General features: G+C 40.2%; 1 protein-coding gene across 1 annotated transcript in view; it reads left to right on the forward strand.

The window, feature by feature from the left end:
* Positions 1–24,175, forward strand: part of CHSY3 (chondroitin sulfate synthase 3) — a 271,645-nt gene that overhangs the window by 71,155 nt on the left and 176,315 nt on the right. The gene's annotated exons all lie outside the window — the stretch shown is intronic.

Raw genomic sequence — 24,175 nt, forward strand, 5'->3', positions numbered from 1 at the left:
ATGAGACGTAGCTGAGCTAAGCGAGAATACATAAAACTTTGCCATCCCAGTGAGTTGTCTATGGTGGTGAAACCATACCTGAGTTGCATCAATGGAAAAGCAAGAAACTTGGTTTTGTGACTTTTGAGAGTATAATTAAATGATAACTTTGAGTATTTTTGAACATCCTAACTAAGCATTAACATTCAATTATTTATAACTTACTAATGTGTATACAATAATGTGTTAATATTAAAATTGTTTAAAATCACGTGCAGTAATTTTATTCTTATAAATCCAGCCGTTCTATTTTTATTTATAATTGCCAGCCCCATTCTGCATAAAGAAACAAGATTAAAGAAAGTCTACACAATATAAACAGGATTATCGTAATCTTTTAACTAGATCTTAAATACAACATTCAGTGACTACCGTTAAAGGAAGCACAATGAGCACAAGGAAAAGGCCCCCAGTGTAAGGCTATAGCTGACATGACCAACAAAATACAGACCTTTGGAGAAAGAAGTTTCAGATACTAAATTCTAGTTTTAGATATATCAGTGCAAACAATTTCCCAGGTAGGTGAGAATCAATTTGTAGTTTTCTTTTAAGGATTGAAAAGAAGTGAACTATTACATGGTACACTAACATTGTCTACAAGATTCTCTGTTTTAAAGAGCCCTGTCAAAGTTGTTAATCCCAAAATTAGACCTGCCTGACTTGCTTTTAATTTTTATTTGCAGATTTATTTGTGCAGGTTCTTGGATTTTTTTTTTCAAAAATTAAAATGATATTTTAAAAAATATGTATGTAAGCAATGGAATAATATATTTGTTACATTAATGTATTTAATTTCAAATGTTAGTGGGAAATTTTTAAAAGTAATGAAAAATACCTTGAACCAGCATCCTTTTAGTAAGCTTAATCAAATTCTATTTTCCCTTTGTTGCAACTTGGTATTTGTAACAAATACGGTGCTTTCAAATAAAATGTTCAAAAGTTTAAGTGATTTAGGAGCCTAAGTCCCCTGGCACATCAGTGAGATTTAGAAACTTTTTAAAATGTTACCCTTTCTGTTCAAAGTCTTGTGCTAGTCCTCAACAAATTGTAAAATGAAGAAACTGTAACAGGGAATTGAACTGAATTTCTCAAGGACATACATAGCTATTCAGTGGCAGAGCTGGGATTAGAATGAAAAGTTTTCTGCCTCACAACTCCATTCCTCCACACCATGCTGCCTCTCATGAAGTTATAGGTTGATGTAGATTAGTAATGTGAAAGTGGTGATTGATGATTTTCTGTGATTAAATTGGAAGAATTTATGACTGGAACAATGCATCTGTGAAAATAGAGATGTTAAAAAGTTGTTCTCTCACTCCCTTGTCCCAAGTGCACATTGATGGGTACTTTCTCTTCTTGTCCGTCAGTCATTCAACAACCATTAAGGATGAAATATTTTTTGTGCACTGGCTCAGCAGAGTTGATTCCTCCCTTATCAGACAAATTGATTCTTGTCTTTTTAAGCAGGCTGTCTGATGGAGGCAGCCTTGTCCTGAAACTGCTTCCAGTCGCTACTCACTTTTATTTTAAATTACATATTCGTTTCATTCTGTAATAAAAATTATAATTAATTCAAGGATAATGCATGAGGAAAAGGAAGAAAATCCATATTTGAAGATTTTTGCTGTGTGCTTCAGGTTGTGCTCCCAATGCTATTGCTGGATGATCTGCTTAGAACAGAGCTAGAACTGTGCTTTGTCTGCCCCTTTTGCGATGGAAGTCAACTCTCATTAACTTAGAGTGTAGTACCCTAAAATAACGTGCTTCCAAGAAGGAATAGTTGGAGTTTACTCCCTTAAAATGGTGTATTCAAGGAGCTCTTAAATTATAGCTTTGTATTGCTGTTTACCAGGCAGTCACAACAGAAAACACTGAAACCAGGATTCTACTTCTCTAGTTTCTACCTATAATCTGTTACTGAGAAGAGAAATTCTGGAAGTGCCTAGACCCCTTCCTTGAGTTTAGTCGTAAAAACAGAAAACAAGACTTTAATTGCTGCTCGTAGAGCCCCAGAGCCAGTCACTACTGAAAGGTTTCAGAGTAGCAGCCGTGTTAGTCTGTATCCGCAAAAAGAAAAGGAGTACTTGTGGCACCTGAGATACTAACCAATTTATTTGAGCATAAGCTTTCACATCCGGTGAAGTGAGCTGTAGCTCATGAAAGCTTGTTCTCAAATAAATTGGTTAGTCTCTAAGGTGCCACAAGTACTCCTGTTCTTTTCACTACTGAAAGAATCCATCCTCCTATTTCAATGGGCTATGAAGAATGTAGCTTCAGTATGTGCTTGTCTTGTCACATTGCTAAGGAATGTGAGAGGGAACATGTAGCTACAACCACTGAAGTCCATCCTTGTAAATTGCCTCATTGTCCCTTTCCAAATTTCTCATTATCCTCCTTATCATCATACATAGTGCTCTGTGAGGTCTCATTTGCCCTTTGTACAATGGTATACTGATCTTTTCTGATTTATACTCGTTTTCTGTTTGTTTCTTAATTCTACCATGACAGGTTTCAGAGTAACAGCCGTGTTAGTCTGTATTCGCAAAAAGAAAAGGAGTACTCGTGGCACCTTAGAGACTAACCAATTTATTTGAGTATAAGCTTTCGTGAGCTACAGCTCACTTCATCGGATGCATCCAATGAAGTGAGCTGTAGCTCACGAAAGCTTATGCTCACATAAATTGGTTAGTCTCTAAGGTGCCACAAGTACTCCTTTTCTTTTTATCTAAAGTGATCACTCTCCTTACAATGTGTATGATAATCAAGTTGGGCCATTTGTGGTCACTTTGGATGAACTATTACCAGCAGGAGAGTGAGTGTGTGTGTGTATGGGGGTGGGGGGTGAGAAAACCTGGATTTGTGTTGGAAATGGCCCACCTTGATTTTCATACACATTGTAAGGAGAGTGATCACTTTAGATAAGCTATTACCAGCAGGAGAGTGGGGTGGGAGGAGGTATTGTTTCATGGTCTCTGTGTATATAATGTCTTCTGCAGTTTCCACAGTATGCATCCGATGAAGTGAGCTGTAGCTCACGAAAGCTTATGCTCAAATAAATTGGTTAGTCTCTAAGGTGCCACAAGTACTCCTTTTCTTAATGCTACCAGGCCTTGAGCTAATGTTTTTTACTTCTAGCTGCTGTCATCCCTGGATCCTCTTTATCCATTTAAAACACAATTCCTTTTCTCATGTTTTGATCTATTCTTCATTACTCTATTCAGCATATTCATAAATAATCTGGAAAAAGGGGTAAACAGTGAGGTGGCAAAATTTGCAGATGATCCAAAACCGCTCAAGATAGTTAAGTCCCAGGCAGACTGTGAAGAGCTACAAAAGGATCTCTCAAAACCAGGTGACTGGGCAACAAATTGGCAGATGAAATTCAATGTTGATGAAGGCAAAGTAATACACATTGTAAAACATAATTCCAACTACACATACAAAATGGTGGGGTCTAAATTAGCTGCTACCATTCAAGAAAGAGATCTTGGAGTCATTGTGGATAGTTCTCTGAAAACATCCACTCAATGTGCAGCAGCAGTCAAAAAAGTGAACAGAATTTTGGGAATCATTAAGAAAGGGATAGATAATAAACAGAAAGTAAGATAGAAAATATCATATTGCCTCTATATAAATCCATGGTACGCACACATCTTGAATACTGTGTGCAGATGCAGTCACCCCATCTCAAAAAAGATATATTGGACTTGGAAAAGGTTCAGAAAAGGGCAACAAAAATGATTAGGGATATTGAACGGCTGCCATAGGAGGACAGATTAATGAGACTGTGACTTTTCAGCTTGGAAAAGAGACTACTAAGGGGGGATATGATATTATGTCTATAAAGTCATGACTGGTGTGGAGAAAGTAAATAAGGAAGTGTTATTTACTCCTCCTCATACCACAAGAACTAAGGGCTACCAAATGGTAGCAGGTTTAAAACAAACAAAAGGAAGTATTTTTTCACACAACACACAGTCAACCTGTGGAACTTCTTGCCAGAGGATGATGTGCAGGCCAAGACGATAACAGGGTTCAAAAAAGAACTAGATAAATTCATGGAAGATAGGTCCATCAATGGCTATTAGCCAGGATGAGCAGGGATGGTGTCCCTAGCCTCTGTTTGCCAGAAGCTGGGAATAGGCAACAGGGGATGGATCACTTGATGATTACCTGTTCTGTTCATTCCCTCTGGGGCACCTGGCATTGCCCACTGTTGGAAGACAGGATACTGGGCTAGATGGACCTTTGGTCTGACCCAATATGGCCATTCTTATGTTCTTATTACTCTACGTTTTTTACATATTAAATTTCATTAGTAATTTGTTAGCCAGTTCCTGTCACTCTCTCAAGATCTCTTTGGATAGAAACTCCCTTTACTTTTGTTGTCTGTTTCATGCATATCTGTCTGCCTTGCTACATGCCATGTGTACATTGGATTGATGCAAGTTAGATCCAATCTGCTGATCCCTGTATGCCTATAAAATCTGTGTCCCTCCTGATGCAATCAGTATCCATTTGCAGCTGCAATACTTTCTAAGAACCTTACTAAGCCAATTTTTTTTCCTAATGTAGAATATCCTTGGCAATGTACATGCTAACCACATAGCTCATGTTGTAAAACCAAAAAAATAGATCATTTGAAATCTTTGGATACAATAGAACTTTTAAAATACAGTTTATCAAAATTGGTACAAAACTGAAACCAGGTTAAGGGTATAATTCAGAGTGCCTAAAATTTTGAGTTTTTGTAATTTCTGGTGGTATATTTTTGTACAATGGGAACATAAAAATTAAATTGAAAGTGTTTGGCTTTTACAGTATGTCTTCAAAGAGGGAAATCTTCATATGTTGTAGTATATACCAATGGGTGGCTAGTGTTTCTCATATACAGTTAGTTATAAATAGCATAACTGAGGACTAAACTGAGGACCTGAAATGCTGCTCATAAATACAGATTTCTTCCTCCCTAAATCCAGCATTTATTTAAAAAGTCTTTATTTGCCACCCATGGCTATTCTTCAGATGCAGTAAAACCAATCTAACTATTAGAGCAAGCCAAATGCATTTGGAGTTCATCAGCAAAGAGATATTGATTGTCATTAAAACAGAATTGCAGTAGAGACTTTTATGCTTGTATCTGCATCTGAGTAAGTGAATTATGATTTTGTATAGTGGCTATTAATTATACCGGACAGAGGGAACGAATGCAAAGGATAATTCAAAGACAAACTCTGTTTTAAATCTGTGTCCTTAAGCATTATTCATTGTATCTGACAGGCCTTAATTAATTTACCCAAGTGTTTAGACTCCCACGATAAAGGTTTAAATGGGCACATCTAGAATCACCATTAGTGTCTGGATTTCTTCTGTTAATGAATTTATTGTCAAGTAATTTATCTTAAAATCTGCATTATAGATTTGTTCATAATGGCAGAAAAACAACAAATATGGTTTCAGATGAAGAAAATCTGACAAAAGTTAGAGAGCTCTCTTTAATGAAATATCCCTCCCAAACTATAAATGATGCTGATAGGCTGTTACAATATAACTCACATTAGCTTTTTGTAAAATGTTTCCATGTTGGAAAGACATACAGTGCAGTGTACAATTTTTATTAAGATGTCTGCAAATATGCTGTGCCTTGTTAACCATATCATTTTATGGGAAATCCACATTTGCTAGTTCATGCTGTCTACTGACAGTGCAATTTAGAAAAGAAATAAGCTGAATACATTTTCAATAACATAATCATGCAATTAAGAAAAAAATGTTACAAATAGAATATATATATATATTGCACTGTGAATATGTGCATAAATGAAATATTAGATGCTGCTTAATAATATTCTGGGTAATAAAAACTTTTGGATTGTGGAAATGTTTTTCCTGAAACTGATACCATCCAAGTGACTAATGTTAATTGGTCCTGAGACTGGCAACATGCATGCTGGCTATTGGCAACTTTTTTTTCCATTTTATCTGCAGCCACACAATCCCTAGTGCCCCCATTCCATACGGAAAATTCCACAGGCAGTTTTGCAGGGCTGCCCTGGGGTACGGTCAGGGGGTGGGGAGCAGGGGGGATTGGATAGGGGCGGGGATCCCAGGGGTGGTCAGAGGATGGGGAGCAGGGGAGATGGGATAGGGGCAGGGGTCAGGGGAGATTGGATAGGGGTGGGGTCCCAGGGGTGATCGGGGGTGGTGGGCAGGGGGGATTGGATAGGGGGCTGGCATCCCAGGGAGATGGTCAGGGGGCAGAGAGTAGGGGTGTTTGGATAGGATGTGGGAGTCCCGGGGGCAGTCAAGGGTGGGAAGCAGGAGCGGTTGGATTGGGGGGAGGTTCTGGAGGGCTGGATATGGGCCAGGGGCCACACCTCGCTATTTGTGAAGGCATAGCCTCCCCCAGCCTTCCCTACCCAGCCCTCCATATAATTTCTGTACTCAATGTGGCCCTAGGGCCAAAAAGTTTGCCCACCCCTGCTTTAAAGCATAGTTGCTCTCCCAGGGTGCATAGTGTCAGAGGAGTGCAAGCTGATTCATGTTTACATACTTGTATATTTTTTAACTGGAAGAGCCAATATTGGATTCAGAAGTTATTTGGGAACATGACTGGTATTTTTGATCTTCCAGTAAACTGCTAATATTTATCTGTGGCCAAGTATGGCTGTGATTGCTATATTTCCCACTGGTATATACAGTATAAGCATGTATTCTCATAAATGTTTCTCTCTGCCCCATTTGTTCTTATCTTTTAGCATGAAAATTGACTGCTGTTGGCATAGGTGCTGGAACTAAGGGTGCTGAGGCTGCTGCCGCACTCCCTGATTTGAATTGGTTTCCGTCACATACAGGTTTTACGGTTTGGTTCAATGGCTCTCAGCACCCCCGCTATACAAATTTTTCCAGCACTCCTGATTGTTGGCTGAATTAAGTCCCTGGACTGTTGCACTTGTGAGAGAATTGCATATAATTATTGAAAATATTTTATAGCTTTTAATGCCAGAAAGGACCATGATGATCATCTATGTCTACCCTACTACATCTCTCTGGTAGCAGTGTGTAGAGTACGTGTAGCTACAAGCAGGCTGTGTCCACACTGTGGTGTATAGCTATACATGTCAGTAAAAGGCTCTGGTGGTGGGGAGGAGTCTTTCCCTGTAGTGAGGAAGGGCTCCAGCTGCAGGGAGCTGTCAGAGCCTTTCTCCACTGCCTCCCCTCTGCCAGAATCTTGCTCCACTGGGCCAATTTTTCACTACAGAGGGGAAGGGCTCTAGCACCGGGACACTACACTGCTGAAAATAACAGTGTACATGGAGAGACACAACTTGGGCAAGTAGAGAGCATGTAGGGTATATACTTGTATACCTGCCCAGACCCTTCTAGTGCGAGCCATGCCTCTTTGGCTATACTGCTGTTTATACCCATGCAGGTGTGTACTGTACATGCTGAAAGAAATGTGCAGTGTAGACATATCCCTAGTCTGATCTTCTACAGAACACAGACCATCGAACCTCACCCAGTAATGCCTACATCAAGCCCAGAACTTCTGTTTGAGCTATAGTTTGGAGATATCTTTTGAAGATATCTAATCTTGATTTAAAAAACTTCAGGTGTTGGAGAATCCATCACATCGCTGAGTAAGTTGTTCCGATGGTTCATTAACCTTTCTGTTAAAAATGTATGCCTTATTTCAGGTCTGAATTGTCTAGCTTCAGCTTCCAACTATTTGATTTTGTTATACCTTTTCCTATTAAAGAGCCCTCTACTGTCAGACATCTCTTCCCCATAGAGGTGATTTATAGACTGACCAAGACAGCTCTTAGCCTTCTATTTGATAAATGAAATAGATTGAACTTCTGAAGTTCCTCACTATTAGGCATGTTTTCCAGATCTCTGATCATTCTTGTATTTAATTTCTGAACTCTTTCCAGTTTTCAACGTCCTATTGGGAGTGTGGACACCAGAATGGCACACAACATTCCAGAAACAGTCTCACTAATGACTTTTACAGAGATAATACCACCTTCCTTCTCCTACTCAATGTTCCCTTGCTTATATATTGAAAGATAACAGTAGCCTTCTCAGTTACAGCATTGCATTACACGCATTCCTAAAAGACAAAATATATTTGCATACTGTAAGTTAGACTGTGCCCTGCTACCTTCCACTAACCCTTGGGCATGCAAACCAACACAAAGGTGCCAACTGAGGGACTGGACCATGGTTCCACTTCCCACCTTCCGGTTTTGCTTATGAGCAGAACTAGTTGGGAGCATGCAGTAGGAGTGTACACACTGTACCATCCATGTGTACTATATCCTTCTGAAGCCCAAGCCCTCCTAGAGCTCGGATGTCTATTGATAGCTAGGTGGCTGACATTCAGCACAGTGCAAACTATTGGGCCAGATGTATATCTGTTTGAAGAATGGTGCAACAGACAGCAAATAAGTCTAAATCCTAAAAGAACTGGTTTATTTCCTACCATCAGCGGAAGGGGGTGTTGTAGTGCCAATTCGCTTTACTCAAGTATTATTCATCATTGCTTAATTATCATATTAAATGTATAATGTTTTATGGTGTATTCTTCAGTGAATTAGTTACATATTTATAGTTATGTATCATTATGCATATTAATTATATGCAAAATATGTATTACTGGTTTAACACAGGCACTTAATTTGAAATATTGCCAGAATAACTTTGTTTTGTTCTTTGCTGCTGATCACATTCAAGCCTAATGTGGAAACTTTTTTCTCACAAAGCATTTAGAGTTGACTTATGACACGAAGAAGTATGCTGTTTAGAAACAAACCAATGAAAATGCAACTGTAAGATTCCTTATAGGCAACTCTGAGCAGCACAATAAACCTAAACACTATTATGTGTGATTCAGAGTTAGTCCGTTTGGGTAGTGTATCCCAGGATATGTTCTATGAAAAATGTTCCAAATGCTGTTAAAACACTTGCCAAAAGGATAATTTTCAATAAAAGAGGATCTCTTAGTCATGTATTAAAGCAAGTGTCCATTGTTTAAATCACACACAAATGTTTTAAGGGCTGTAAGACCAACACAGAGTTTTTATAATCAGAAAGAAAAGGATTTTGACTTAACCTATGGTAAACAAGTCTGAATTTAGCCTCCTTAGTATACTTTTAAGTATATTAAATGTGTGGGAAAGCAGAAATGGTATACATCATCTGCTTGGAAAGTTGGGGTCAAGTTGACAGCTAGGGTGTCCTCAACTCTAAAATGTATCTACTATTTGTTGTTAATATCACTTTAGATCACTGGAGATATACATGACTAATGAGGCATCTACCCTGGACTGCGTGAGCTCTTTCAGATATTTGCTTTACATGCTGTATATTGGGCACAGTTTGCCATGTAGTGTGTACAGAGTGACGTATCCTTTCCAATAGAGAACTTATAACATCTAGAGATTCCATTAAAAAACAAGCATATGTAGACAAAATGTACTTTTTAGATCTTAAAAAGTATTATACATACAACTGTTGAAAAGGATCTGGACAGGTCAAAGCTAGTATGCTTATTTATATATGTAGTGTATATTAAGAAAAAGTGGTAGATCTCAGATTGACTATCCTGGCAGTTTTATAATAAGATTCAATTTTTTGTACAGCAGTTGATTTTATAAGATTAGCAGACATACTTGCATATACAATATGAGGTTTGGGTTTTAGGTTTTACCATATGCGGTTAGTTTTACATCCTAATTATATTTATAATTGCATTTATAATAATATGCACATATTGCATTTATTATTTTGAATGTATTCAAACTAATAAAACACAAACAATATTTATCATTTTTTCAGTAACTGTCTGTATCAAAAATGCTTTCCAAATTTACAATTGCCTCCTCTATAGTAAAATCATAGACATGGGGTCACCCCCCACCCAACCCATTAGTTAACCTACCTCATGAAAAAATCTGGTAGAACAGATGGGTTTAGATTTATACATTGAATGTTAAAGAGGTTGTACTTTGTTGGACCAACAAGTGAATCAAATTACAGATTGCGTGACCCCTCTGCCATTAAGAAAAGTCAGTCCTCTGATGTTCTGTTCTAGAAACTGTAATGAGTGCTTCAGCAGATCTCAACTGCCATGGCAGTAATCAAAGTACGGCAACATGCAAAGAGCTTCAAAGGACTTAAATCTAGGTGAATGGCATCATGATGGCAGTTGAAATTCAAGGGTGATAAATGCATGATAATCGAGGTTGGAAGGAATAATTTTAACTGTTACTGGGTTCTAAATTAACTGTAACCATACAGGAAAAAATACCAGGGCATCACTGTGGACAGAAGTATGAAAACTTATGCTCAGTGTGCAGCAGCAGTAAAATAAAAGTTAAGCTGAATAAGAAATGGGGTACGAAATATTAAAAATATTAGAAAGCTATAAATTGGTACCCTCTTTACCTGGATAACATATGTAATTGTGGTTGCCCTATTTCCAGTTTACAGGAGAAATAGGAACTCAGAGATGGGCAACAAAATATTTACAGACACAGGAAAGACATGTGAAGAGACATGGAGAAGATAGGAACCCAGTAATGCTCACTCTAGGATTTATAGTGTGCGAGAGCTCAGTTGTCTGAAGCCCATCCTCAACTTTTTCTGTAGCACATAAGCAATTAGCATGAAGCTTTCGGAGTGAATCACACTTTTTAAGAAAATGAAATGATTTTAAAGTCCGTTCTAAACACTGGAGAAAAAAAAACTGGTGATGTTAGAATAACGTGTTATGTCCCCCAAATCACCAGAGTGAAGGGGATATTCAGCACCCTACAAATTTAACATTTATCTATTAATTTTAAAATTTATTTGCTTAAAATCCTGGCATCGAGACACTCTGCATCATTGGTTTCAGCTCTGTGTGATGTCCTACAATTCAGCATGCTGGCGAAGTGACACATGAAGCAAGAAGCAGCAACTCATTGCCAGTCTGGATGTTGGTACCTTAACATGTTTTTAAAAGAGTATGGACCCAATCTTTCGACTCTTACTCCTGCATGTAATTCTCATGGAAATCAACAAAATTATTAATATGTAGGCTGTTGGGTTGGGCTCCTGTATCTCATTTTCACTTTTATGTTGTTTGTGATATCTAGCCCATTCTAATTTTTTGGCTTTTAAAATATATTTAGAAGTTGCCTTTATAATATAGTTCATCTTTGATGTGACTTGATAGTTCAGGGAACTGATGATCTATTTGGGTGTCAAAAACAGATTTATTGTATGATATAAGTAGGAGAGAGGGCAAAACGTGGAAAAGATCAATTCTAAATATTTACAAAACACTAGTGACTTTGCTGTTGTTTTTGTGGTTCACTGACAGTAGCACAAGGGAAACATATTTATAACGTCTTTGAATTTGATTTTAAAACTAAAATGTATATTCTGAAACAAGCCATTAATTCTCTTGATGTTAACTGGAATGTAGTGAAAATGATAGTCATAATTAAGGAATTTTAGAAATAGCCGGTATCTAAATTTCTGTTTCTGACCGCCCAGTTCAACATGCTGAGGATCGGCTTTTTGAACATCAGTGGCTGTAGTTCAGTGCTTGGTAGCACTAGCTGAGTAATAAAGTTGCATCTATAAATAAGACTTTGGTCTAAAAACAGGAGAGTGGGAGGAAAGTATTTCTAGAAGGAAAAACAAAGGGGTAGAGTGGAAGGTATGGGTGAGTTTTTACTGCTGAACTAAAGGTGGCTTGATCACTGCTTTCTCAATACCTGCAACAATAACAAAGCAGGTTGGTTGGTTGGTAGCTGTCCTGCCAAGAGTAAGTTTGTCAGGGAAAGGTGAGGACACTGATCTTAATTGATTTAGATGCAAAATGATTTATCATAATATTCTATAAAATACTTTATTTGAAGCATTCACACTAAAATTATATTTATTTGGTAAACCAAGTTTGATTATAAAGAAAAACAGCCAAAATTTCAAAAGCGAGTAGTGATATTGAGTGCCTCAATTTTTGGGTGCGCAACCTGAGGTACTTTTAAGCTACCAGATTTTCATACAGGGCTGAACACCCACCCTCTCAGAATCAGGCCCGTTAAGAGATCTGAAGTTGGGCACTCAAAAATTGAGGTACTCAAAATTGCTATTCACTTTTGGAAAATTTAGGCTCATATGTCTGAATATGAAGAACTACTGCATATCACCATACATAGTTATTTGTGAAAGAGGTATTTTGTAATGTAATCCATATTTAATGTATAGACCTCTTTAAAGTGCCAAAATACAAAATCTATAACATAACATACCTAGATAATAAGAAGAAAAGGAGTACTTGTGGCACCTTAGAGACTAACCAATTTATTTGAGCGTGAGCTTTCGTGGGCTACAGCCTTGCGAGCTGTAGCTCACGAAAGCTCATGCTCAAATAAGTTGGTTAGTCTCTAAGGTGCCACAAGTACTCCTTTTCTTTTTACGAATACAGACTAACATGGCTGTTACTCTGAAACCTAGATAATAAGAAACATGATACAAGTACTTGTAGCATTAGAGCTTTTAGTGCACATTGAAATGCTTGTTTGTAGGAAAATATTGTATCTGCTTTTCCTAAAAGTAACCCCTAAGATTACTATAACTGCCAGTTTTATTTTTTTGTTTGTTTTTATTTGTTTTGGTTTGGTTTTTCAATTTTCCTTTGTGCATTGGACAGCAGTTTGCGAAATGAGTTTCAATGTAGTCAGTCAACTTCCTCTTTTTGTGTGTTTGAGTCTTTGAATTTGAGTCTCATACTCCAACAAAAAAGAGAGAAAACATCTAAAAAATAAAAGAATGTGGTCATGAACCCAGAAAAATTTGGTAGGGAGACTCGGGAGTAGGTGAAGTACTTGAAACTACTTTTAATTATTTTGTTATTGAAATTCATTCGATTTCAAGCTTACCCCTTTACAGGCTTGATATTTTCAGAGGTGCTGAGCAAACAATCCTGCTTTGACTTAACTGAATTTATAGGTGCTCAGTACTCCGAAAATCAGACCTAAATCCATTTTAAGTGTGCTTCCCTGATTAAAAATGTTTAGTGTCTTAACTTGCGGGTCTTCAGGGAAGGCAGCAATTAAATCGCTTTAATGTTTAGTGAATCATAACATGAACAGCCATGGCTGTTGGTTGTGAATCCTGATTATATGAAAATCTGCCGTGACAGTTGGTAAGCTGATGTTAACAGACAAGGGGGCATTAACTTCACAATTATGTTGACACTCAGGGGCAGAATCGCATTTTAGCTGTCTCTTGGCTGTATAAAAGATTGCCATGTAGATTATCATGCAGCAGGTCCCCTTGAATGCCCTCCTCAAATCTCATCTCTAGCAAAGATATATAAACAGACTGGAAATCACTATGCCTTGATCTAAATTTCAACTGAACAGCTACCCACTCCCTGTGTTTGAGTCATCTTTAAGGTCACTTTACACCACAAAAGCAAAGCCACTTATGAGAAAGAACTCTACTTTACTTTCAAATGCAGTGCTGAGGTTTGGAGGGTTTGGGATTTAGGATTTCAGCTACTATTTAAATCTTACGTGTTCATTAACTATTATATTATTTATTTCATAATTTTAAAAAACAAACTCTGCTATACCAATAGATTTCACAGCTTTCACTTTTAATATTCTTACTTTTCTAAGTAATATGTTTCTTATTTCCACAGTGAATCACCTTTTATTTTATCTGGGAGAGATTAAAACTGATAGCTCCTTCTTATGAGCCTTGTAAGATAGCATTATGCTTCATTAATTACTTAATCTATCAACTACATATAGTCTGTCAATGTCTTCAGTTCTTACAGATAGGCTGGAAAACAGTGACTTTTCAAAGCTGTATTTTTAATGCTAACTATATGGGCTATCTAGCATTCTGAATAGATATTTGTTACTTGTGCTATATTAAAAATAACATCTGCACTCTCAGAATGTCAAGAGCAAATAGAAAACAGATGAAGATGAAAAGAAATTTAATTAAAGTTAGCTGATAATTATCTTTAGAAATTAAATGCGGCTGTAGGTTTTTTATTTTTTTTTTTAAATAATAGTGAGCATTGAATGAAAACAAGTAAGGGTTGTTTCCAAAGTGGACACTGTTGAAAGCGTAGGTATTGGCAGAGAAAAAGCACTCATACTGATCTGTGGGAATATCCTCTATTATGATATTCCTTGATTTCTTGACTATGGTGATATTTCTTTTACATCTTTGGTTTTTCAGTTTATACAATCTTTTTAAATGTGAATGTGGATGGAGCTGCCGTTAGGGATCTTAATTATGCAGGTTCCTTGTGAGAACTTGCACTTTATTGCTTCCACATTGCAAAAGTTTCTGTCTGCCTGTACTGTAGGGATGAATCCTCGCCCCATTGAAATCAGTGGACACAATCCCATTGACTTCAGAGGCCAGGATTTCTCCCTAGATCTCTAGGCCTTTCCTTTTCATGACAGTTCTGTAGGTGTGACACTTGAGGTATCAAAATTGAAAATGTCTGAAGCATTCACTTAATTTGCACTTGTTGGCTATACCATCCAAATGGTATTCACCTACTTGTCCTTATTAGGTAACTGTCCCCACTTTATCATCTATGCTGGAAAGATTTTTATAACGCTTTTCAGTTGCTCTTTTAATGGCTTAAATTATAACACTATAATGTGACAGAATTTAAAGTTTTAGGGCCAGATTCTGACTTCTCACATTTGTAAATCAGCAGAAACACCATTACAATCAATAAAGTTGCATCTTTGTAAAACCACTGTAACTGAGATCAGAACCATGCCCTTTATCTCTTTAATGCCAAAAGTGCAGTGTAATTGGAAAACATTATCCTTGTATCATACAAATGGTGTCTTAGTATACACATCAAATATCTGTTTTTGCTTCCAGAGTATTGCTTCACAATATACTGTGTTAGAACTTGCAGGAAATACAGAATCTTATTGTACTATGCAGCATCAGTGTGCTAGGTTCTCACCTCTTGGTGCACAGACATATGTGAACTATGTGCTGAGGATTTTGTTAGATATAAACATTAAACTTTTGCTAAGAAGAGTTGAGAAAGACATTTTACATTTTTTTTTAAAAAAACTCTGAAATCCAGTAGCACTGAAATTTTTCAGAAGGCTTTAAAATGATCAGTTTGGTGACAGCATACACTGTATATTTGCATTTGTATCATTTTAGTATTCCTCTATTCCAGTTATACTACATCCATTAATTAGTTTATCAGTTTAAAATTAAACACTGTGTCCTTTAAAAATGTCAGCAGTCTTTTCTTTAGTTCCAATGATCTTAGCAACAGAATAACACAGATGCCTCAGAAGATAAAATTAATAGAAATCTTGCATATCACTAAATCACAATCTAATTTCTACAAATATAGCCCAAGTTAATTAATTGTTCTATCTAATTGTTATTATATATACTACCTCAGGGCAGGGTCAGGTCAACAGCACAAGTAATGCTTAAATGTGGTCATTGTGACATCAGAAATACCTCCACCAATCACCCTTTCTCTACAGTGAACTTGTATAAAACAGTCGTATTGATTGTAATAGTTGTATGATGTTCTATGAAGTTGTATGGAGTAGAATGGACACGTGTGAAGAGTAGAGGTGGGCAGAATTTTTCTGATGAATTGTTTATTTGCTGAAAAATACTATTTCATTCACTCTGAAACTATTTGCAAATTTGACCTGATAGTTTCAGCTGGGGAAGAGTGTTTTCTGATGCTGAAAAAATGTCTAATCTTTATCTACTGGTTGGGGCATTTACCTAGAATGTAGCAGACCCACATTTGAATCTTCATTCTGGAGCAGAGACTTGCACTCAGATCTACCTCTTGCCCATGTGTTAACTTAACATAGCCATCAGTGTTTTTCAGAGAGCACTTACTTTGACAGTTAGCCATGAAAGCTGTGTTTCCCTCAGTTTCCCTTCTTGTACAGCAGTTTAAGCTTGTAATGGTTTTTCTGCTGTGGAAAGTTTTAGGATTGTGCATAGGCATTGGCTGTGAAACCTTACCATTATTAAGTTTTTTAATTCAAAGTATGTTCCTGCTGAACCAAATAGCATAATCATAAGGGTTTCTGTTACATAGTGTGTTTTCCTGTAGCACTCTTAACATGTTCAAGGGTTTTTTCAAAAGACTATGTACATTGTACATTTTTACAGTTTTTGGCATCAGCCATGAACTAGTTACAAGAGTTAATATTAGCATTAATATAACAACAAATCTATCACAAATGTACAATCACAATCACTTTTGTCATGCCAAGCCTTTTGTTTAGATAAATTATTCTTTAGGTTAGCTTGTTCAATATGCCTTCTGAACCTTGGTAGCTTTTCCTTTACCTCAGGGTTTTCCTTAACATAGGCTTGTAGTTTAACCACTTCCTTGGGGTTTTGGTATTTTAGAGATGAGTGAGGTAAGTTTGTAAGGGCACTTTCTCAGAGGGTTGAAATCTGAGAGATAACTCAACCAATCACCCTCTGAAGTCAATGCTACATCATCATGTTTGAACTACAGTTCTCCTGCTTTTTAACTAACAATTTTTGCATCCACAAGCATTAGATGCCTCCGAGTTTACTAAGTAATCACATGAGATATTCAAAGTGTCTATGGGTCTGTTCACAAGGCTGCTCTGCTGTGTAATGCTAGGAATCCAGCTTTCCTTTAAGCTATTCACACTAGATTTCTCCAAAGCAAATTCAGTGGTTTCATTTTCATTTTAAAGACTTGGCCATTAGGCACCAACACACTTCTCTTAGTAGACAAAACTGTTTAGTACCAACAGTGGCCCATTAAGTGTTAATAGAAGCAATTCCTTTTCATCCCCACTAGGCACAGCTATTGACTTCTCAGAGACTTCAAATACTTCACTAAGAAATTCCTTTCTTTCTGCCATATTATGGAAGTGGTACAGATTCTTTCTGAGCTTTAGCTGTGTCCAGAACCAACTTTGGTACAATAGACAAATTAACAAACTCCTTTTGAGTTTCACTCAAATCCAGAACTACCTCTGGTACATCAAGAAGATTTACACACAACTTCCTTTTGGGCAAGCTGCTAGACTCCATAGCTAAAAGGTTAGAGGCATTCTCTTCCTTGTTACAAGTTTCCACACTGTCACTGAGTAATATAGTCTATTCAGCTTTATGCTTTCCTTGTTCCCTGGTCAAGAAATTAACCTGATTGGACAAGGTTGTCATATCTTTACCCAGCAACACACTAGGAACAGGTAAAATAGAAACATCAGAATCATCTGGTCCCTAGGAACTAGCTATGACAGTATCTAGTTACCTAGTTACCATGTCATTATCCCTAGCAGACACAAACTTAGGAACATTTCTTTCCTGGGCTTCATCTGTGTCCAGACTTAACTCGGAGACAACTGATAAATTTTGTACCATCATAGGCTGACAGGCTTCTTCTGTCTGCTTTACAGACAGAGAAGAGCTGGAGAAACATTCTCCTTTAGCAGACATTCTGCTATTCTCAAGAGACAAACAATTTGAGATATCATTTTCCTTGTCCCAGCACACATGGCTGTTCACAGACAATTGCTTGGAGAGTGGGACAGCTTTCTTGACAGGCAAGATGCCTCTCCCAAAAGACAAATTGCTGCTTTCCACAAACAAACATTTGAAGAACCCCCCCATAGGAAAATAATTGCCCCAATAGACACAGACTCAGGATGATTTCTTTCCTGTGACTGATTTATGATATTAACTTGACTGCACAAAGCTTTAAAATAATTTCCTATTAAAAGATCTGAAGGAATTGTATTTTTGCTCCCACAATCATGATACCATCAAATCCCTTCCATCTAAGGTGGATTTTAGCCAAAGGCACTCTTACAAAATATTCAGATAAGGCTACAACAGTTACACTTTCACCTGGTAAATAATTTTCCTCCCTGACAAGACTTGCTTTAACCAAAGCAATATTTGCTGTGGTGTCTCTCCATGCCATACACCTTATTTCATTAACTTCTGCACTGCTAATAAACTCTGTACTATTGTTCCCATATTTAACTTTAATGTGAGTTTTAAAGTTAAGTCCTTCAGAGACAACAGAACAATGTTTGCACACAAGGCAGCAGCGCTGGGCTCTATTTGGTCTGCCTGTGTGTTTAGAATAACTGGATTAGCATTTACTGGGTTTGCTGGTTTATTTTTTACATATGGACACTGTGGTTTGATGTGTCCAGGTTTACCACACAAATGACATACTACTTGTCTTCCCTTAGAGTATGAGTTTTACTGTTCTGGGCTTCTTTTGTAGCAGAAGTGGGGCTGGTCCCACTTTTAAACCCTTCTTTTCTTTTAAACTGGGGCAAATAGTGATTATTTTTTCCAGGGGCTTGCTTCTTTTATAACTTCAATTCTGCACAAATTCATCTGCAATTTCAGCAGTATGCAAAACAGAACTTGGCTTTGTATCGCATATAGCAGCCTGGACCTCAGCTGGCACCAAATTTAACATTTGTTCAAGTGTAATTAATTGCATTAATTGTTCAAAATTATCCCAAGCTTTCTAACCATGTTTATGAGCACATTCCACATAAGAAATATCATTAGACATTTTAAAATTTCTAAATTTTAACTTGTAAGTTTCAGAGGTAACCTTGAAACGTTTTAACACTGTATCTTTATATTTTACCTAATTCAAAGCTCCATCCATACCCATTTCATTGAACACTTCCTTGGCTTTCCCGGTGAATCTGGTTAGCAGGACAAGCACACGCTGCATCTCTGGGATATTGTAAATTTCACATAGATTCTCAAAGGTAGGTAGAAATTTCTTTGTCTTCAGAATCCTTGTAAATGGGACAAATCCTTTCCCAGTTTTTGTTGTCATGAGGGGATGGATTTCCAAGTCGTCGCAGCCTTTTTTGGTCTTCCAAGACTTGGAGCTGAAGTCTGGCAGATTTCTGCTGCATCTGGTGAGCCTTCTCCTCAGCAGCTAGCCGTTCCATATGCCTTAGGTGGGCAGCTCTTTCTCTTTCAGCAGCTTCTTGTTCCATTTTAGCGATCCTTTCTCTAGCTTCTCTTTCCATATCAACAACTATTTTTTGCTTTTCATGCAATCAAAGATCTATCCACTTTTGTTCATGTTCAAGTTGCAGCTGGTTTCTCACTGCAAGCATTTTCGCTGCGTCTGCTTCCTGATCACTGGCCATTAGCAGATTTTTCAGTTCTCGCTTTGGCACCTTTTTCTTAAACGACAACCCCCTCTGTGAGCACAATTCTTCAAGGGTTTTTCTGTCAAGATCTTCATATGACCGTGAGTCACTCATTGTAACGGATTTTTAACCCTTAAACTCTCCAATATCAAAATTAATTTTTGACAACGGTGTGGTTCTGATCCAAAACCCAAATAACCTGTGGTAGTGTGTATCCTAGCCAGACTACACCACTGTGACAGGAGTCCCAGGGGAGCCAACTGAGGTCATTCAATTAGGGTGAACTGCAAAGAATGGGGCAGACAATCCTCAAAGCTGGTGGATATTCCAATACTGAGATTTACCAAGCCAGCACAAAACAACTTCTATAATAACCTCACTGGTTACCCAGAAACAACAACACAGTTCCCTTAAAGCAACCCAACCTTAGGCCTCCACCCAGACACCCAAGTCAAATATGATGCAGATTACTGAAAATCTTATTCATTATATTAAAAAGTTCTACCAATCCCAAAGGATTGGACACATTACCTCCCAGGTTAATGAATATTCCAGATCTTACCCAAATACACGCTTACCGCCAATTCTTATTAACTAAAGCAATATTTATTAAAAAAGAAAAGAGAGAGTGTAGTAGTTAAAAGATCAGCATACATACAGACATGAGTACAATTCTTGAGATTCAAATTCATAGCAGAGATGGTGAGTTTTGTAGATGCAAAGAGTTCTTTCAGAATTAGTTCATAGGTTATCGTCCAATGTTTATATTCAGAGGAGTCCAGTGAGGCCTGGGATCTTAGCCTTATGGCTTATGCTTCTCCTGCATGAAGCATCAAGCAGATCTGAGATTAAAAGGATTAGGACCCAAGCGTCTTTATACAGTTTCAGGCCTTCTTGTGACAGCTAGGAGTCCTTCGGCAAACAATAGGCAATTATGGGGACTTTTGAAGTAGATCCATTTCCTAAACATCACGGTAATTATCTACACAGATTAACATAAGGCAATTACCCGTTTTCCATCATTCTCAGGTGATTTGCTACACATTTCAAAGAGAGATGAATACAGTGATATCCTATGTTTACAGTTCATATAAATGTTAGTATGCCCTTTTGATCTCTGAATTAACAGAATGCAGCATAGACAGGAACTGTTTGATTACATTGTTAAACTCTACCAGTATATATATGTAAACACACAAAAACACAAACATTATTTACCCATATGTCTTTAAAGGTTAAATATTGGTCATTTAATCTGCAGGATGCTTAACCCTTTTAGGTCATGTGTCAGACTTTGTATAAGATTCACTGAAATTATATAAAAGTGGTAGCAACAATGGTTTGCCTGGTCATATTTAATCAGGTAATCTCACAAAAGGGTTTTCCACTGTTACGTAAATGCAAATATAGCACTAGGGCATTTTACAAAAATGAACTTTGAAGCAGAGCCAAAATGGTTTTTCTAAAATTGGAGGCCCTCATACAGTCTGTGACAAAGTTCCTCCTCTCCCTTGGTGGGTCTTGTGCTTGTTGGTGGATTTGCTTGCCTTGGAGCTTCACAGCAGCCCTCAGCTCGGCTGTTTTTCTGAACCCACAGGCCAGGTCGACTCCTCCTGTGTTTGATCAGGAGTTGGGAGGTTTGGGGGGAACCTGGGCCCGCCCTCTACTCCGGGTTCCAGCCCAGGGCTCTGTGGAATGCAGCTGTGTAGAGTGCCTCCTGGAACAGCTGTGCGACAGCTACAACTCCCTGGGCTACTTCCCCATGGCCTCCTCCCAACACCTTCTTTATTCTCACCATAGGACCTTCCTCCTGGTGTCTGATAATGCTTGTACACCTCAGTCCTTCAACAGTCCACGTTCTCACTCTCAGCTCCTAGCGCCTCTTGCTCCCAGCTCCTTACACGTGCGCACAAAATGAAGTGAGCTCCTTTTAAAACTCGGGTGCCCTGATTAGCCTGCCTTAATTGATTCTAACAGCTTCTTGATTGGCTGCAGGTGTTCTAAACAGCCTGTCTTTCTTAATTGTTTCCAGAAGGTTCCTGATTGTTCTGGAACCTTCCCTGTTGGGAAATGGAACGTCCTTTGCTTGCTCCTCAGCTATTTGCTTTCTATTCTTTCCTAAAGCCCCCTGACCTGGATTTTTCTTACTTTTTGAACCTGCCTTAGCCCCCCCTCCCTTGCGACCGGGCCAGACGCTTTTTTTGCTTTGTTTTGATTTTTTGTTATTTTTTTCCATCTACGTGCTGGTCGGCCCTCAGCTTGCTGCCAGCACCCGCCACGCCTGCTTTTGGGCGCAGCTATTTGCCTCAGCTGAGCCCCCCGGAGGAGGGGGGGAAGATTGCCGATTTTGCTGTCCGGAGGGGGGAGTGGAAACCCCCAGACCCAGCCGTTTTGCTGGCAGCTCGGACTTTACAACATTCTCAGCATGCCGGAAGCCTTGGAACACAGCCAACACAATGGAGAAGATGTGTGGGAGGGCCCGTGACTTCTACACAAGCCTTTTCTCCCCGGATTCGACCGATCCTGGAGCTTGCGGGGTGCTCTGGGAGGAACTCCCCACGGTCAGTGTGGGCGACCGAGACCGACTAGAGCTGCCTCTCACCCTGGCGGAGTTCTCGGAAGCCCTCCGTCGCATGCCCACCAATAAATCTCCGGGCATGGATGGGCTGACCGTGGAGTTTTACTGCGCGTTCTGGGACATCCTCGGCCCAGACCTAGTCACCGTCTGGGCTGAGTCCTTGCAGAGCGGGGTCCTCCCTCTGTCGTGCAGGCGAGCGGTGCTCGCCTTGCTGCCGAAGAAGGGGGACCTCTGCGATCTATGAAACTGGCGTCCCGTCTCACTCCTTAGCATGGTTTACAAAATCGTAGCGAAAGCAATCTCGCTGCGGCTAGGGTCCGTGATGGCGGATGTGATCCACCCAGACCAGACCTATACTGTCCCGGGTCGCAGCATTTTTGACAACCTATTTCTAGTCCGAGACCTTTTGGAACCCGGGCGGAGAGATGGTCTGTCGTTCGCCCTCCTGTCTCTTGATCAGGAGAAGGCGTTTGATAGAGTAGACCATGGGTACCTCCTGAGCACTCTGCAGGCGTTTGGATTCGGACCTCAGTTTGTGAGTTTTCTCTGGGTGCTGTATGCCTCCGCGGAGTGTTTGGTTAGGCTCAACTGGACCCTGACTGAACCGGTCAGCTTCGGGCGAGGAGTGTGGCAGGGGTGCCCCCTCTCGGGCCAGTTGTATGCTCTGGTGATCGAGCCTTTCCTCTGTCTCCTCCGCAGGATGATGACAGGGTTGGTGCTGCGGGAGCCGGAGCTGCGGCTGGTCCTGTCGGCGTACGCCGATGACGTACTCCTCGTGGTCCAGGACCCGGGCGACTTGGCGCGAGTGGAGGCATGCCAAGCCATCTATTCGGCAGCCTCCTCCGCCCGAGTTAACTGGGTCAAGAGCTCTGGCTTGGTGGTGGGGGACTGGCGGCAGGTAAGCTCCCTCCCACCCGCACTTCAGACCATCCGGTGGAGTGCGGGTCCACTGCTCTATCTCGGCGTTTACCTTTCCGCCACGCATCCTTCCCCGCCGGAGAACTGGCAAAATTTAGAGAGCGGAGTGATAGAGCGGATCCGGAGATGGACGAGGCTACTCCGATGTCTCTCCCTCCGAGGGAGAGCACTGGTGCTTAACCAACTAGTCCTGTCCACGCTCTGGTACCGGCTCAACACCCTGGCCCCGGCCCCGGGTTTCCTGACCCACCTCCAGAGATTGATTCTAGAGTTCTTCTGGTCAGGAATGCACTGGGCCCCTGTTGGAGTTCTTCATCTACCCCTGAAGGAAGGAGGGCAGGGCCTGAAGTGTCTGTACACTCAGGTCCGTGTTTTCCGCCTCCAGGCCCTGCAGAGGCTCTTTTATAGTGCACGTAGTTCGGCGTGGAGCATACTGGCGCATGCCTTCCTGCGCCGTTTCCAAGGGCTTCGATACGACCGGCAGCTCTTTTATCTTTGTCCGAGGGGTTTTCCGCGAGACCTCTCCGGGCTGCCGGTCTTCTACCAGGACCTCCTCCGGACCTGGAAACTGTTTTCAACGACCAGGTCCTTGGCGGCCACCGTGGGAGCAGATCTCCTCACGGAGCCCCTGCTACACCAGCTCCGTGTGCAGGTGGCGGAGTCCCGCTCGGTGCGCCAGAGGTTGGTCCTGGCGGAAGTCACGAGGGTCGGAGACCTCCTGGACTACGATCAGAGAGACTGGCTGGATCCCCTGACGCTCGCTCGGCGCATGGGGCTCTCCAGCCTCCGTACCCCCCGGCGCGTACTTCAGGAGGTGAAGGCCGCCTTGACCCCCGCTGCTCGGGCTTATGTTAGCCGAGCCTTGTGCGAGGGCGCACCCCGCCCATCCCTTACCCCAGGCCCGCCGGATCTTTCCATCGGGCCCTCACCCCGTAGATCCCAACAAACCCCTCACCCTTTCACTGCAAGCCGGCTGCACGAACTGCAGCTGGTTAGCTTTCAAATTGCACCACGGAAATACTTATATACACTTACGCTTCACACCCTTCACGCCCACACCCTGGTGTCCCGCCCCGATACAAAGTGGCGGGATCTCCTGCCACCTTTGGAGGGTGAGCAACCTCGGTGGGCCAGCCTATATTCCACCTTGGTCCCAAGGCCCGTCGGGGACATCGGTTGGCGGCTCCTTCACGGAGCTGTGAGTACGGGCGTGTTTTTGACACGGTTTACCCCCATTCCGGACACTTGTCCTTTTTGTAATGTGAGGGAAACCCTAGCGCACATGTATTTAGAGTGTGCCAGATTGCAGCCCCTTTTACGGCTCCTCACAAATATTCTATTACGCTTCTGGCTTCATTTTTTCCCCCACCTTTTTATCTATACACTTCCCATCCGTGGCCCCACAAAGTCGCGGGATCTT

The sequence above is a fragment of the Caretta caretta genome, chromosome 5, assembly GCF_965140235.1.
Source record: "Caretta caretta isolate rCarCar2 chromosome 5, rCarCar1.hap1, whole genome shotgun sequence".
Classification (NCBI taxonomy): Eukaryota; Metazoa; Chordata; order Testudines; family Cheloniidae; genus Caretta; species Caretta caretta.